The 16,414-nt window shown below is 36.0% G+C and overlaps 1 protein-coding gene across 4 annotated transcripts in view; it reads right to left on the reverse strand.

The window, feature by feature from the left end:
- The window catches only part of vti1a (vesicle transport through interaction with t-SNAREs 1A), a 158,610-nt gene that overhangs the window by 22,956 nt on the left and 119,240 nt on the right, over positions 1–16,414 (reverse strand). The window lies entirely within an intron of this gene.

Consider the following 16,414-nt stretch of genomic DNA (forward strand, 5'->3'; position numbering starts at 1 on the left):
GCTATATACATATATACATTGTTATAATACAGGATCAATAAATCAAATATGAGAAAAAGCTGAAAATTATATGGGCTATTGTATGATAAGAAAATATCCAAAAGTAAAAAAGAAATCAAACACAAAATAAAATAAGCTGTGAGAGCAGAAACAGCCCTTTTTCTCACTCTATCGCTGTGCATTCCTGTTCATATTTACTGTGTAAAACCTGCCAAAGACAAATGCAACTGCACAACAAAGTGCCACTTGTGACACATCATCCAAGGAAGCAAATGTTCAGGCTCTTGCTTCAGAAACAAACTTCTGACAGCAGAGGATGATGAAACAGAGTCGATCTCAAATTATTCCTGTGCTCCTCAGAATCTGCTAAACCTGCAACAGCCTGGAGCATGCCCCTCACCCTGACACTGACAGAAAGATGGAAGGAAAGTAAGGAGAGGGAAATGAAAATAGTTTTCATGAGTGCTGACGTTGTAAGGTTTTAGTTTTTAACACGATTTAAGACTGTTTTCTTCACAGTGAAAACATGAGACCTCTCTGTTGTTTACCTGATGTTCTGGGAGTTATATCATCAGTTCAGCCAATGTGTATAAATGAGAAGTCCATCTCCCTTTAAAGTATATACATGCTTGTAGTGTACTTCATATGATCACTGTCACATAGATGCACTCAGGAAACTGGAAATTTCTTGTTTAGGCCCAAACACAAACAGTCTATTAGTGTCTCTGAGCTTGATGGAGATATTTAGGGGGGGAAGTCAGTAAGAAGCAACCAAAGCTGCTCATAAACCAGAAAGGAAGTGGGGAAAAAAACAAAAAAAAACAAGATGATGCTATCCCAATGTAACCGTCACCTCTTCCAGATTAAGAGGAGTGGTGGATTAGTGGTTAGTGCATAGAGCTTGGAATTTGTACGTTGTGAGTTCAAAACGGACTACAACAGAATGCCACAGATTCTCTGAGCTACCTGGTCTTGCAGTATCGGTCTGATGTTCCCACTTTATGCCAATCACAGCAGAGCAGTTTGAGGGCGATTTTGACCCAGGTCGACCCGGGTCAGTGAGCCATTTCCAATTCACTAAAGGCCGATTGTTCTTGGGCTTAAAAAGTTTTTTGGGCCAGGATAAAAGGGGTACTAGAGTGTGGCTTTTCTTCTGAAAAGGTACAGTTGTGCTTGAAAAAAAAAGTTGACATATCCTTCTATTAAAGAAAATTATAAAATGACACTAGTAATTAAAACAAAAATAATAACACAAAACTGAAACAAGTAGTAATAAATATAATTTTATTAAATGATAATTTAGTAAAATAAAGTATTGATATCTATATCCGAGCTGCTGTTAACGTGCGATTTCTGAGGCTGGTGACTCGGATGATGGTCTTCCTTTTCTTGGGCTGGTCCTCATGTGAGCCAGTTTCTTTGTAGCACTTGATGGTTTTTGTTTTCATAGTCATGAAAATAAAGAAAACTCTTTGAATGAGAAGGTGTGTCCAAACTTTTGGTCTGTACTGTATATTCAAAATCAATGTCATAATTTCCAGTTTTTAAATTGTTTTTCATTTATTATTACTTTTGTCAATTTCCCTTTAATTTACTAGCAGCTGATTTGTTTCTGTCTTTAATTGATGGTGATTTGTAGAGCTCCCCCTACAGGTTTGGTGGGAGACAGTTAAGTAGATAGCAGCGGCTTTAAGCCCGGTGCGGCGTATATATGCAAGTTTCCAGCTTTTAAAAAACATAGTGGGCGCGACGTATACTGTAGGTGCGCTCTATAGTTTTATGTGGTCACCTTACTCTCTAAGATCTATCTATAGTTACGGTAAGTGGCAAGTAAATGAAAAAAAAAAATAAATAAATAAAAACCGAGCTTTGTAAATATATTTCTTAAAAAGTGAACATTACCATTTACATTGCCCTTCTAAATGTTTAATTATTAAATAAAGCAGCAGGTTAAGGTATAATCTGCATCGAGATGTATTTGTACACACACTGTTCCTCTGCTCCATAAGCTGAGGGATTTTACAGTATTAGTGGTTTCCCTTATGCAAAAGGTTTTAAATGTTGTGTTTATGTAACATACAGAGATGTGGGATAAAATTGGTATCCAAAGGTCAAAGCATTGCAAAATCCGTAACTGAAAATTGACCAAAATTCTCTAAACGCTGCATCCCCGGCCTTGTGTTTCACTAAACTCGGCTCATGAAGTAGGTTAAAACTTGAAACACTCCCACTTGGAACAGAAATAACCCTACAATGCGAGAATGAGAGCAAGGAGCTTAAAAAGAACTTCTGCAAGAACAAAAGCTAGAAAAGAGGTAGATTTGACGGTGGAGAAAGGTTAAAAAAAACTAGCTTGATTTATAAAGACGTTATGAAGTTGAATGAAGAGATCTCTTCCTTGTCAAGAGTTCCTGCGACTATGCCAATCGGTTCCTCAGGCGGATTTCACTGGTTATTCTATTCTCGTCTGCAGGCCACAGTGGTGTGTAAAATGAGAGGGAATGCTATGTTTTGGGAAATCTAATTTGAGGCTTGTGTTTGTTTTTTCAGCCTTATTTTGCATCCAAGAGGCTAACTCCAAAGTAGAACGACTGTCTCTTTTTCCTTTCACAACAATGTCCAGTGCCAACATGGAACATAAGCCTTTATGCACAGCTTAAGCAAAGGTATTATTCTGACATCAGCTGCCTCTTTTCAAATCTCTAAGTTTTAAACTGCAGGCAGTTAATTGGAAGGGTTTTCGTCACAGGAGCATATGCCTACATATAGATACATTATAAAAACAAAAATGTTAGCAGTCATGCTTTGGCAGCTAATTGCGACATGCTCCCTGTGGGAGGAGAGAAGGGTCCTCTGTCGATAATTAATCCTTGTTTAAAAGAGTAAATGACATTCATTAGTGGGGAATCGAGCCAAGTGCCACTATTTACATGGCAATAATCTTGAGCATGCTGGTGGCAGTCTTTTAATGTTACAGAAATAACTCTGGGACAGGGGATGAGTACAGTTGCTTTCCTTCGCTTTTTTTCCCTGTGTCTTCACATGCAGGAACAATTAAGCTCAGGCGAACAGATGGGGACGCCTGTGAGTGCGAAAGCTCCTCTTCATCTAATTCCTATCTCATTCCCTCATCCACACAGGCTCAGGCATGAGACAACTCTCACAGCCAAAATAAAGACTAATACACAAGTCCTCTTCAAAAAATATACACAAACACACAAGACAAACTTACTTTTAGCTGAGCAAACTTCACTGTTCATGATAAAGGAAGCTTTTAAATGATGCTAAACATGGACTTCAAAAAGGGACACATTTGAAGAAGAAAGACAAATTATATCAATGCTAATGATAAAGTAATTAATATAACAGGCTACAATGAAAATAATAGTTTTCCCCTTAAATTATTCCATATATATTATCGATGGGATGCTATTAGAATAGAATAGAATCCACTAATACAAGTGTACTTCAGTTTAGATGAATATTCTCAAAAGGAGCCCTGGCAATAAAACCTTCAGATTTTTATTAGCAGATAGCCACATTCATCAAAACAAACTAAAATAATTCAAAAGAACTTAAATTATTTTCTAACTCACAGATATTTACATTTGTGCTGCATCAGATATACAAATATATTTTAATCAACTTGGCTAAACCTTGTAAAATTATCAAAATGTAGCATAATGGCCTATTTGTTTCACAACCTCAAACTCTCACAATGGCTCTGTTGTTTGAGGCATGTACTGTAGTGTCAGCGATGAAGACAGGAATGGAAAGAGGGAAAGACATGACTATAGAGAACAAGAGCCAGTGTTGGTCACACAACAATAATGACGGGTTGCCAAGCCAGAGACGGGAGCAGGAGTTGTGAAGTTTATTATCTAAACAGTATAATCAGCTTTTGTCTGTTTGGTCGAAGACTGCACAGGAGCCTGGGCTCTGAGGTGCAATATGAATTGTGATCACTAGGGGCTGGATGCTAAAAGAGAGTTCTCTAACACACTCTACAGCAAACTGAAATTTAAAGCATTAGATTTGTATAGGCATTTGTAAATAAATAGTATATATATATATATATATATATATATATTTCCTGGATTTCAGCAGAGAATTTTTGGAACATAAGCTAATTGTCTCAGATATTTACTCTTCTTATAATGATGGTATTGGTAGATTTACACAGAGAAAGTGTTACTGATGTGATTTTCCACCTCAAAGACACATTCTAACCAAGTTACAGTATTTCTTTCATTAACCTCTGAGCTAGTAGTCGTATCTTTTTATCAGACAAATATCAACAGGGAAATAGAGCCTTACACAGCAAACTAGCATTCACATTAAAGTTCATACATGTATGCATAAAAAGGTAGTACCTTTTGTTAGTTGCTGGTGGTCTGAAGAAATATACATTTGTTTAATGCTTTAGAGTCATGATTTAATTTTGTTTGAAATGTTTGGAATTAGTTCCTTTGGTGACCAGATAAACATGTCTAAAAATAGAGGAATCTCCCTATTTTACTCCCCAAATAATGTTCAATAAAGGTTTAATATACAAGTATCAAGCAGAACCTTATAGCAACAGTCATAATGGTCTGCTTGTGGAAGCAAAGCTGTTGGGCTATCAGCTAACTGTTTTAAAACGCGGTGATATATTTGTTTTCCACTATACCTAAGCACAGAATTACTTTACAAACGCTAGAATTTGAACATTACTTTAAGATATATATAGCAAATGAATGGTATAGCTTAATGGCTGTGGAAAACCAAATCAGTAAATTGATATAAACTAGTAAATAAAATGTTCTTGTGTTAGTCCAGATGAAGCACCGGTACAGTGAAAAAGCCCATCGAGATGCTCGAGGGAGCCTCTGTAAGGTCTGACGTGGTATCCTCCTTTCCCATTGGCTGCCATGTGAAAAAAAAAAAAAAAGGCTTCTACAATGCATAGGCTGATTAGATCCCCATCTGTGCATGACTGTGCTGCAATTTACAACTGTCTCGGTTTCCCCACAATGTCCTGCATAGAAACAGGTCAAATTCTGAAAGGTCAGACAAAACAAAAACAGAACAGATAAAATATTCTAATATAAGTTCAATGGAAAATACAAAACAAGGAGCACACGGCTAAAACAAAGACTGGAGCAGTTTATAACTTGGCGAGGCAAGTCATAAAGTGACTCAGAGCTCTATGTAAGGTCTGTTAAAGTAAATTTTCCTTCAATTTAATTAAGAAGATAGCATGATCAGCTACGCATGTCCCCCATTGTTTTTTTTTAAATAATTTTTTTTAATTTACATCAAGAAAGATTGCCATGTCACTGTATCTGCTTTTTGTTTTCCCGAGCTTCGGTCATGGATAAAGTAGACAGTTTACAGAGCGATTGTATTTGAGTCAATGCAATCAACTAGTTTTCCTTAGATAGAAAACTTTGAATCAATTTGACTGTATGATCTGGTTGAACTGTAAAGTGCCTTGAGATGACTTGTGTTGTGATTTCGCACTATATAAATAAACTGAATTGAATTTCTTGAGGTGTTTCATTGATCTATTATGTCCGAGTTTGCCCTGCTGGCTATATACTGTATGCGTTGTGCTTCCAAACAGGCCGAAATCTGGCTGGTTCACCGTGTGATTCCGAGATCTTAATTTTTATTTTCCCCAAAGCTGATGGTTTACCATGCCACTGTGCCTCGCTTAACGTCAGAAACATGATCTTTTCTGTTAGATTAGATACACAATCTTGTCTGGTTTGTTCAAGCCTTTACAGTTATTTTATAAAGAAGTTAAGTTTAGTTTAATTTACAAGCTCGCTGTAGAATCAGCGTTCTCACTGACCTGGTAAACAAAGGGATCTCCCTAGTCGGCCCAATAACAGAGAGCAGGTCACACACGTGAAAGCGAACACACCTGTTTTTGTTCAAACTGTTACTGATCTTTCTGCTAAGTACAATGATAAGGTATCAGTGCTTGGGGAACCATTTTGAGACAAAAAGAGAGGCAGAGACAGCACTGGGAGAACATATAAAAGAGTCACAGTTTCAGCGTGCCCTCAGTCTCCTCTATGGGGATCTTCTCTGCTCCCTTTGGCCATGGTGGTAGTGTGAGTGTTCCATAAGTGTCTTCTCTCTGTTTTCCAAAATATTAGGTAACATTTTCTCGTGTTTAGTGACACCAAGATAGCACTCTGATTCCAATAACAACTCTTGCTGCAAAATATTTGATTACAATCCCCAAACAATAGACCTTGTCAAACACATAATCACAAGCGTTTCTTCATCTTTGCCACCCTAAACCACTAGATCCAAATTTGACCTTCAACTACTAATAGTAAATAAAAAGACAAAAGCCAGGGTGAGTGCGGCATTGTCAATTACTGACAATAATTCTGAGTTTATAACCCTTATTTTGAAATTATAAAATAAATAATCCTCATTTATCTCCTCCCTAAGAGCTACAGCCCTGGCAGATTTAAAGAAGGGTAGAATTTGAAGAAACATAATGAAATCTGAGGTGTAGGCCAGACCAGTTTGTGCATTCAGCTGGCCATTTCCGCCATCTCTCTTCCTTCGACCACTTCTCAAATTTGATCGATCTGCTTAGCTCCAGAGATCAAAGGTCTGCACGGCTGTTGTACATTTAGCCTGGGCTGAGTCCTCCCACATTATGTCTAAATATTAATGATAATAAAGTCTCACACCCATCCCTGTGTCAAGCAATTACAGCCAACATCGATCCTCAACTCTCTGCTCCAATTAGAACTCACCTCTCGTAATGCGTCTCAGCACATCAAAGGATAAGAGCCATTGATCCACTCCTGGATCTTAACATTTACTGTTCCAAGATGAAGAAAGATGTGATGTAGCGGTGGTGGGAGATGGGGGGCGGGGGGCAATACTCTGACCAGAGGAGCAGAGCAAAGCGCAAAAGCAAGTCAGTAAAAGGAAGTGTAAAAACTCTGAGGGTAGGGTGTAGCAGCAGACCCAGCATAACAAATTTCCAGCTGTTCTGAAACTAGCCTTGGAAATAATCTTTAAAACAAGACTCTGGCATTTAAGGACCCTTTATTTTTAAAGCACCACAATAGGGCTGACATAAAAAATGGCATGAAAGAAAGAAAAATATTCAATATCATAATTCAAGTCTATTTAGAATAAACCATCAAAACCATTTGAGATTTCTAGTTAAGACTTTCCTTCAGTTGGTCAGTTGGATTTTATAGATGAACCAAAGCAAAGCATCTTTCATAAAAAATTAACATGTTTCTTAAAGTAGATGGACACAAGGAGGGGGAATGTCTGAGGTGAATGATGAAATCCTATTTCTATCAAAAGATTTCTCAAGTCATTTTATGGTTCAATCCTGAATCAATGTTATTTAAAAAAATCAGAAAAATACTTTGAATGAGCCAAAAAAACTGTAAAAAGAGCATAAATTTGGTTAAAGATATACAGAAATGTGGGTAAAATCTTAAATGAGTGAAGATTTACACGAGTGAAACTCGCATTAGAGAGGTACAACTATTGGTCCTTTGTAGCGTTCAAAGTTGTCTAATTCACTGTCCGTATAGCAAATCTTCTGTGTTGCCAAAATGCTACCTATAAATGCATGAACAGTTGAGAGTAACCTTGTACAGGTGGAGGAGTAAGCCTCACTGGAGGAGCAATTCAGAGCACTCGGAAAGCTCAAAAAGGTCAGTTCTAGTTCAGATCATCTGGGTTTGAACTCTGGTTATAATAAATGTTTGTTCTAACCTTTATTATGAGCTCAGTTACATCACCTTGAAATAAAGCACTGGTAGTTAGCCTTTTCCACTGATCCTTAATATATATGCTTTACCTTATAGACATTAACAGACTGAAGTTCTTAAGTTTAGAATCTGCAGATATCAAACACTTTAGTCTAATAATTTCCTTTCAGGAAAATGTAATGAACTGTTCCTCAGTAACCAATTTGCCACTGAACAGTAGAAAGTTTGCACATATGGTTTCATTTATTTATTTTTTAAGGGGGTTATTAACTTACTGTAAAAGTCTGTGCCATCCTTAAGATTGAAATAATTGTATAGATATGTTACAAGACTGATTAAATATTTTGTAGCCAGTGAATCAGATTTATGGATATTCAAGTCATTTTAAGTAGCTGATATCTTTTTTCAGCTAACATGTTCATTCAGTCCACAGTCTTCGAGTCTAAGGAGACAGCAGCAAAGGTTCTGCCTTTGGAGTTTATAAAGGTATAAAAACACAATAAATCGAAAGTAAATTCATTAATATCAGCACAGATATGGGAGAAATTATTTTAAGTCGCTAACCTGTTATATCAGATATAGTAACAGCTGTCTTGATTTCTGAAGTATTAACTATTTTTGAAAATGTTTAAGACACAGGAAAAAAATTATTTAAATGCAAAGTTTAATGTTGATGCCAGAACTTTGATTAAAACAAAAACATTAAACACTAAAGTTTTTAATGAAGTGCAAGTGTTTAGTGAGAGGGAAAAAAACTACAGTATCTTTACCCACACCTTTGTCGTTGGGTTATCTACCTCTCATAAGAGACCTTTGTGACTTTGGAGGACTGATAGAAAGTAAAATCCATGAATTCTCATACCGGTTGCCAAAGGAAAGAAAAAACAATAAAAAAGGAAATGCAACAGCACAAAAGACAGACAAACATGGCAGAATCTAACCTACTGAGTCTATAGACAGCGACAAGTCACCATTAAACAAGTGACATTCCTTACACAAATGAAGCTAAACAATCCCACCGTTGACACCATTATTTGACAGGGCCCGTTGTTATAGTGTTACCCAGCTAGACTAATGGTACTGATAGTCTTGGCCTTGGTCATGACCTCACAGACGCCTTTGTCACAGAGCTGGAAGAAGGCTTGTCCATCGCTCGGGGCTACAATGATACTCTTCATAGCATCATAATACACCGACAGTCTGTGCAATTGGAATGCAACCCACTGGTTCGTAAACCTACAATAAATTGGCTGTCGGATGCCACTTGAACTTAAGCTGAAAAAATGTGAGCTATCAACTTGTACCAAATAAAAAAACAATCAAAGACAATCAGATAATATGTAAGCTTGCTTAATTTATAACAGTGCCCTAAAATTGTTTGAAGAGAAATTAAAACATTCTGACTGGCAATTTGTGGCCCAGACAGGGCCTGTTGACTGTCATCCTGACATCCTGAGATACTGGATTCTACTACATTTTATATTTTTATTTAATGTCTTACATCAAACCCTTTTTTGTATCATAGGAAGATATTTGAGTAATACATAAAGGACATTTTGAATTGATTGCATTTATTAGGGGAAAAAAGCTATCCATACTGTTCAATCATAAATTAACTGACTAATAATATTCTTTAGAAAAAGGAGATCAGTTTCATAAGCCATTACTTGGCCAGATTAGTGCCAGACCTCCACAATTAAGAACTCTCTTAAACAGAACCTGTCTGACAACACTGCACATGTTAAAATGCATAGAAAACAAAACATCATGCCTCCCTACAGCAAAATCAAAAGGAGGATAAAAACAATATCAACAATATCTATCAGTCTAGAAAAGGGTAATAGGCCAATTTATATGGCTCTGGGATGACTACTAAACCATAGTAGAAGACATTTACAATGAAAGGGAAAAACAATAAATTATGATGAAGTATATAAAACACTAAAGACCTCATTTGTTTGGTGAGTGTTAATTATTCAACAATCTAGGCAAAAATGGTTTAAACGGAGGGTACCAAGGTCAAAAATACTACTGACCAAGAGAACACATGGGGCTATCTTGGAGTTGCCAAAGATAGGCTACCTAATGACCCCATGACTTTTGGAAAATCTGTGGATTAAACAGATTAAAACATCATTAAAAGGTCTGTGTTATATTTGGTAGATAACTAACACAGCTTTTTGGAAAAGGAACAGACATATATAACCAGAAATGGCAGTAGTACTGTGACCATTGATAGATGAGAGAATTTCTTTCTTAAAAGTCCATCAATCAAATATTAAAATTAATATTAAGAAATATTGGAGTATGCAGAGGTACAATGATTAGTGGACACCATCAAGAGGGAAGCAAAAAACAAAAAAAACAAAAGGGGTTTTGGAGTGCCCTACCCAATCTCTGGCTTTAAATGCAATTTCAATGTTGCAGCATAATCTCAAACAACTTACTCCATCGTGAGATGTAACTACGGTATTTAAAATGTTCAGCTTCTGAACAATATAATATTACTATTATTAACTCATGATCAAAAAATTGATACTTTTATTATTATCACTATACTCATGGTTTGTTTAAAATGTTTGTATATGTAATTATGGCAATAATACTACTACAAATAATACATGTATAAAAAGAAACTATTTAGTTTTCCATTTCAAAGCAAAGTTTTTATCTCCTCACACTAATACATATAATAATTGCTTCACCATTGTCATCTTGAACGTTCACTGTAATTTCTGTAAAGGATCTTAAGAATCAATACCTATTGATCCATGGTGAGGTCTTGGTGAGGTCTTGATCCCAACTTTAGAGGTTAGAGATATAGAAGACCAAGTTATTAGGTTGAAGGAATGCGTTATTTTGGAATATGACCAATTTAATTGGGATTATACTTTTGAAAACATAAAATAACTTTATTAAAACAGCATAGAATATTTTACTAGGTTATCTTTGTCTGGGGTATTTCACATAAATGTATGAACAACCATAAGAGGGGGAGTAAATGAACAGTGATTGTTTATGGTTTAGAAAAGATAAAAAAAAAAAAAAACTACAAATTACAGTAAGCTAATAAATGTAAGCTAAAAATATTCTCAACATTCACAGAAATTGATAAATCAGTATTAAAAGTAGACTATAAAAAGTATTTGTTTATATATGATATTTGCTTTCCCTTTCTAAACCACTAATTTAATCTGTGGTAACCCTTGTTACTTTATGCTTTGATAACATGGTGCTTTGCTTAAATTCTTTACCCTGCAACAATGTTATTAAAGATTTGTAAATAAAAACAGTGTGTAGGAAGGGTTTATGTCCAACTTGTTTTCAAATGCTCCCCTGCAAGGGAACTTTTAGAAAGGATGAGTGTACGCCAATGTCTTGTTAAACAAAATGAGAGTCCTGGCCTAGAGACTCAGGGAAAAACAACCAAACAACAGAGCCCAAACATGAGCCAGGACAGAGGACAAATGCAACAGAAACAGCAGGAAAACATTTGTTGCTGGCTGGAATATCAAGCTCCTCACATGTGTGTGATACTCCATGATGAATTCAGGTCAGTTGGGGAGAACGAGGGTATTGGCTGGCTCCACAAACAGGCTGGGAAAATGACACTAGGATGCAAGGCCAAGACATCAATGTCCTCACAACTTCCCTGTAACAGTGAAGCAATGTTAGCCTGGCGCCAACAGAATGTGGGGTAAGGGGTTTATGGTTTACACAATGGCTAACAGGATGTACACAAGTAACCTAGCAAACTTTAGAAAACAAACAAGATAGCTCTAAATTTTTAACTGCTCCGGTCTTTAGAAATTACAGTAAAAACATGATCATAGCAAATATATTTGAAAGAACTGAACATTTTTGGTTGAGTGGTATGCATCTAACAGGCAAGAATAAAATATCTGTTCAAAAATTCTGAAACATTCCATCTAAATTAGCTCAAAGCTAAGGGTAACATTTAGAGCAAAAGTGATTTAGCAGAGAAACATTTATTGAAATACATTCTTTTATAGGAGTTGTTAGTCTCAAATGTTAAATATTTATGTCAATATTAAATGTTTTTTTGTTTGTTTCTTGCTTTCTCCGTTACGGTTACCATTAAATGACACTGATCAGCTGGTTTATTTTAATACAAAAAGACATTCATGTGGTGCTTTGCCTGGACCATTTATGTTGGATATAATAATATATGTAACGGGCTGAACATTACGTAGCGCTGTATGCGCACACTTGTAAGCACAGGTGTGATTTATTGAGGAAATGTGCTTGTTTTTTGTGTGCCTATGGTTTGATAAATCATAAACATTTGTTGATTATTACATTTTCAGCTTTTGGGTTTAGGTAAATGTAGATAGCACGCAATCTCTGATAAGTGAGACCCCAGCAGTCTTAACCAAAGATTTTTTAATGGTGGGAAGGCGAAAAGTTTAGGCTACAGTTTAGGCTACAGCTAGGCTACAGTTTAGGCTACAGCTAGAGATACAGTTTAGGCTACTGTATCTCTAGCTGAAGCCTAAACTGTAGCCTAGCTGTAGCCTAAAGTAAGTATAAGAGGTCAAAAAAAGGCTATTTTTAGAGGTTTCCCTGCTGTGCCATTTGCCTGTATATTACTGTTGAGGAAGATCACAATCAGAGGATGTTGACCCATCAGGTGCAAACTCTAAACACCAAAGAGACGGGAAGATTGAGATGTGAGCAAGAAAATCTCCTCCAAAAATGGCAGCAGGCCTGATCTAACACTGAGGTACACAGCCAAAAGCTCCAATCCCCAAGTCACACCCTCCCTTCCCCTTGAGTCTCCTGATTGCCAGTCTGCCTGGCTGTCCAAAAGAAGCCAGTCGTTGAGGCCAATGGGGCACCAAGTCTCTGCCAGCTGGGCCAGCACTTCACGGCCGAGCACCACTCACCAACCAAACAGAGGAATGGGCCACAAGCCACTGGCAACATGGAACCTGTCATTACCAGCAGAGCAACGCTCATACACTCCCCCCCCAAAAAATAACAAGCCAGACCAACAGCTTTAACATGTGATGCACTTGACTTCAACAAATTTCTCAGTCGTTTTTGCCAGCAAAGACATTCTTATAGATCTGTAGAGATCAGGATATCTACCTATTTGTGTTTATTAACATCTATAAAATGTTGTTAGGTCAATGTCAACAGTTTGGATTCTGCATGAATTTCAGAAGGAAAATAGAAATTAGAAGCAGAAATTCAAATATGAAATACACAGTCCCTAGTTTCACAATGAATAACAAAGGCTCAGAGTATCTTGTCTTCCTGCTGTTTATTTCAAAATCTTTCGTTGTTGGAGTTTAGGTGGATCATAGTACCACATAGAGATGATATTTAAAAGATAATAAATGAAGCCCTTTCCAGCTCTGTACTTAGAGAGGCCTTTATGCCCATACAATAAAACAAAAAACATTTGATTATGATAAAATAAGCTTAAAAGTACCAAGCATTTGTCCTGATAGTGTTCATATATTTCTTTTTGAGCCTAAACAGAGTTCCTGCACCAGGGGCTATGAGCAGACATAAAGAAACATGTGTGCGATTTGCAAGCAATTCCCCAGATACCAGAGTGCTAGATGGCGACATTAGAAGGAGTAAATTAATATAGCCCGACCGTCCTACAATGCCTCAAGGCAACAGCTTGCCATGGTCGGAGACCAACCAGATCTACAACAGCTGCAAATCCTGGTGAATTCTCCCCAAAGCCTCATAGCAGAACATCAGGAAAAAATAATGAAACAAACTCAATGCAAACAGGGGAAAAGCATCAATACTTCTCTAAGTAATATTTTAATATAATAGATAGAGATAAGTAATTGGCTTAAACCTTTTCAATATAATAAACACAGATAAAACATAAAAACAGGTAACGTTCATTGTTGATGAGGCCTGAACTGAATGTGATCTCAATTAGTCTATATATAGACTGGAATATAGCATCTGTGATGCAATACAGGTTTTATTGGAAGTTTCTTCCTGTTAAAAGGGAGTTTTTTCTTTCCACTGTCGCTAAAAACATGTTTGGTGTGAGGGATTGCCTTCAATGAGTCGATGCAATCAACTGGTTTTCCTTACATAGAAAACTTTAAATTAATATACAAATAATATAAATAAACTGAATTGAATTAGTATTATGATGGAAGCGTACTTACACATCAAACAACTGCTGCTTCATTTAATTAGAATACCCTCGCAGCTTTTAGCTCCCTCTTTAATGAACACCAATGCTTCACTGTATTCTGAAAACTATTCAAGTCTTATCCATCTTGAAATCAAATATCTTTCCTGTGTTTTTTCACACAACTTAGACTTCTCTTCATTTTGCAACACTGCTGTTAATTAAACTCTCTATTGCCTTCACTGCCTTAGAATATTTACCAGTTATGTAAGAAAAAACACACTCACACAAAAACCAAAGTATTACCCTGGTAGGATATGCATTTTTTTTCAAACTGTTGATGCGACTGACATTTGAACCACAACTACATTTAAAAAGTCATATAACGAGACCAAGGCCCTTAAAAACTTTTTTTTTGCTTATTAAACATTGCCAGAAATCTTTAAAAAGTATTTAGTATATATTCCCTCACAGTGGGTGTGGAGGGAACAGTGTTTTAAACTGTGTCATTTATTAAACTGGTGAGATTAGGACTATTTGCACATATATTATTATATAAAAACCAGTAGTTTAACAGTCTTCCTACACTGAAATGAATTCAGAGATGGAGAATGAAATAGATAACAGGGGGATAAAAGCTTAATAGGGATGCAGTGACGCGGCACCAAACAGGCTCTCAGGTTTCGGAAAATATTATAACAATTACCGTATAGTACTCCTCTCTAGTAGCAGCTAACCTTGATCCAGCCACTAGAAATTTGTTGGTAGAAAAACTCATTCAGTTACTTCATACACTTTTGTTCATACTACTGGATGCTTTAAGAAAAGGAAACAGTTGAGTTCAACATCCCTAAATATCTTTTGTTCAGTCATAAGAATGTAGTTTTAAATCAAAGCCAAGTCCAGGGTTTGGTTTCTCTATAAATTAACCAGTGGAAGTCCTCAGTTAAACCCTTTGTCCAACCCCCATCATGCTTTTTAATCCAATTAGCAAAAAAGTTAATAAACTTATCATTTGGAAAGAAAATTTATCGGATAAACATTCTTCTAAGAAAAGGTTTGCCACATTCCATTCTGAATAGTTCATGCATGAGTTGATTTAAAAAACTGTTTATTGAAATAGTGAAGTAGGAGCAGAGTTCAACATCCAACAACAATGTATAAAAAAAGAGTTTTCAAGAATCAACATTATTATGAAGTTCCGCCATTAACAGACCAACAACAAAATAATAGCTTGACAATAAATGGGAAATTCTAAGTAAACCATTTCACTTGATTATTTTTGAGAGAATAAAGGGCCAAATACAAAGAAATAACTAAGAAATACCTAGCAAAAATACATTTATCCTAAAGTATTATTGCTGTATTATCCCAGGCTTTTTCACAGTAACAACTGCTTTAGAAAACCTTGAAGAAACAATGTTCAAACGATAATAGGGGCTTTGGATTCTTTCTTTAGCCATGATCTGGATTACTTTCTGTTTTTGAATAGTAATTGCATATTTAGGTCTCGGAAAGTTATCAGTGCAAGATCACCTGTTTATAATGTCAGCATATTTTTTAAGATCAATCTTCAATTGAAAAAAAGAACATAAAAATCATCATCTCAGAAAGAAAACAAGAGTGCATGAATATTTTGATTGATGTTTTATTTTTAAATGGCAGAAGGGAATGCCATCATTCACTTTCACAGAAAAGTAAAATCTGGTGAATAAAACAACAATGATGATGTGAATCAATAACAAAAAGGCAATGCCTCCCTCTTCGATTCAGTTATTCCTCCCTTTTGCTGCATTTTTTTTTTAATCTGTGACACTTCTGTCAAGAATGAATCACTCCAATTTTCATATGACAATAGAAAGAATTCAAACAAGATTGAGATTGAATTTGAAGATTGGATTTTGGCAAATAAGATATTTTGAAAGCTGTTTTCTTTAGTATTTTTTAAATAAGAACTCTTGTGTTTTAGGCATCGTGGAATGCCCTTCACAACACCCCCAAACCAACATGAGGGATGGGTGGATCTGGCCTTTTGCCTTCTATGCTTTGGTATTGAAAGGCAAAAATACAATAGAAATTCTATTTTACTGTTTTGTATAAAAGCACTCAAGGTTAGAAGCTATTTTGCTTAGAAAAGGGACCAATGTGATGTTAAATATTTTGACGGGAGCTGTCTACAAATTCCTTTCCTATCAACCTTTAAACATTTTCAAAGAAAAAAAAATGTGATTCTGTTTTTATTGTTTTGTCCTGTTGTGAAAAGGAGATCTTTAACTCCATAATCAAGATGGAAACAATGTTGTGTCTTTGTTTTATTGCACCATGCTGGGGGGCTGTTAGGATAAGAAACATACGAAGGCACAGTAAATGATTGATGAGCCAGAACAAAATATTAAGAACAAATTTGAGCTTTTCTAAATATTTCAAGCATTATCACCCCAGGAAAGATACATATGGAGAGAAACATCAATAACAGTTGAAAGTAAATTTAACCATGCAGCCTCATGTAAACTTATCAGAACTATTTCCCCTA

This window comes from Cyprinodon variegatus, unplaced genomic scaffold (assembly GCF_000732505.1).
Source record: "Cyprinodon variegatus isolate N-32 unplaced genomic scaffold, C_variegatus-1.0 Scaffold276, whole genome shotgun sequence".
Lineage (NCBI taxonomy): Eukaryota > Metazoa > Chordata > Actinopteri > Cyprinodontiformes > Cyprinodontidae > Cyprinodon > Cyprinodon variegatus.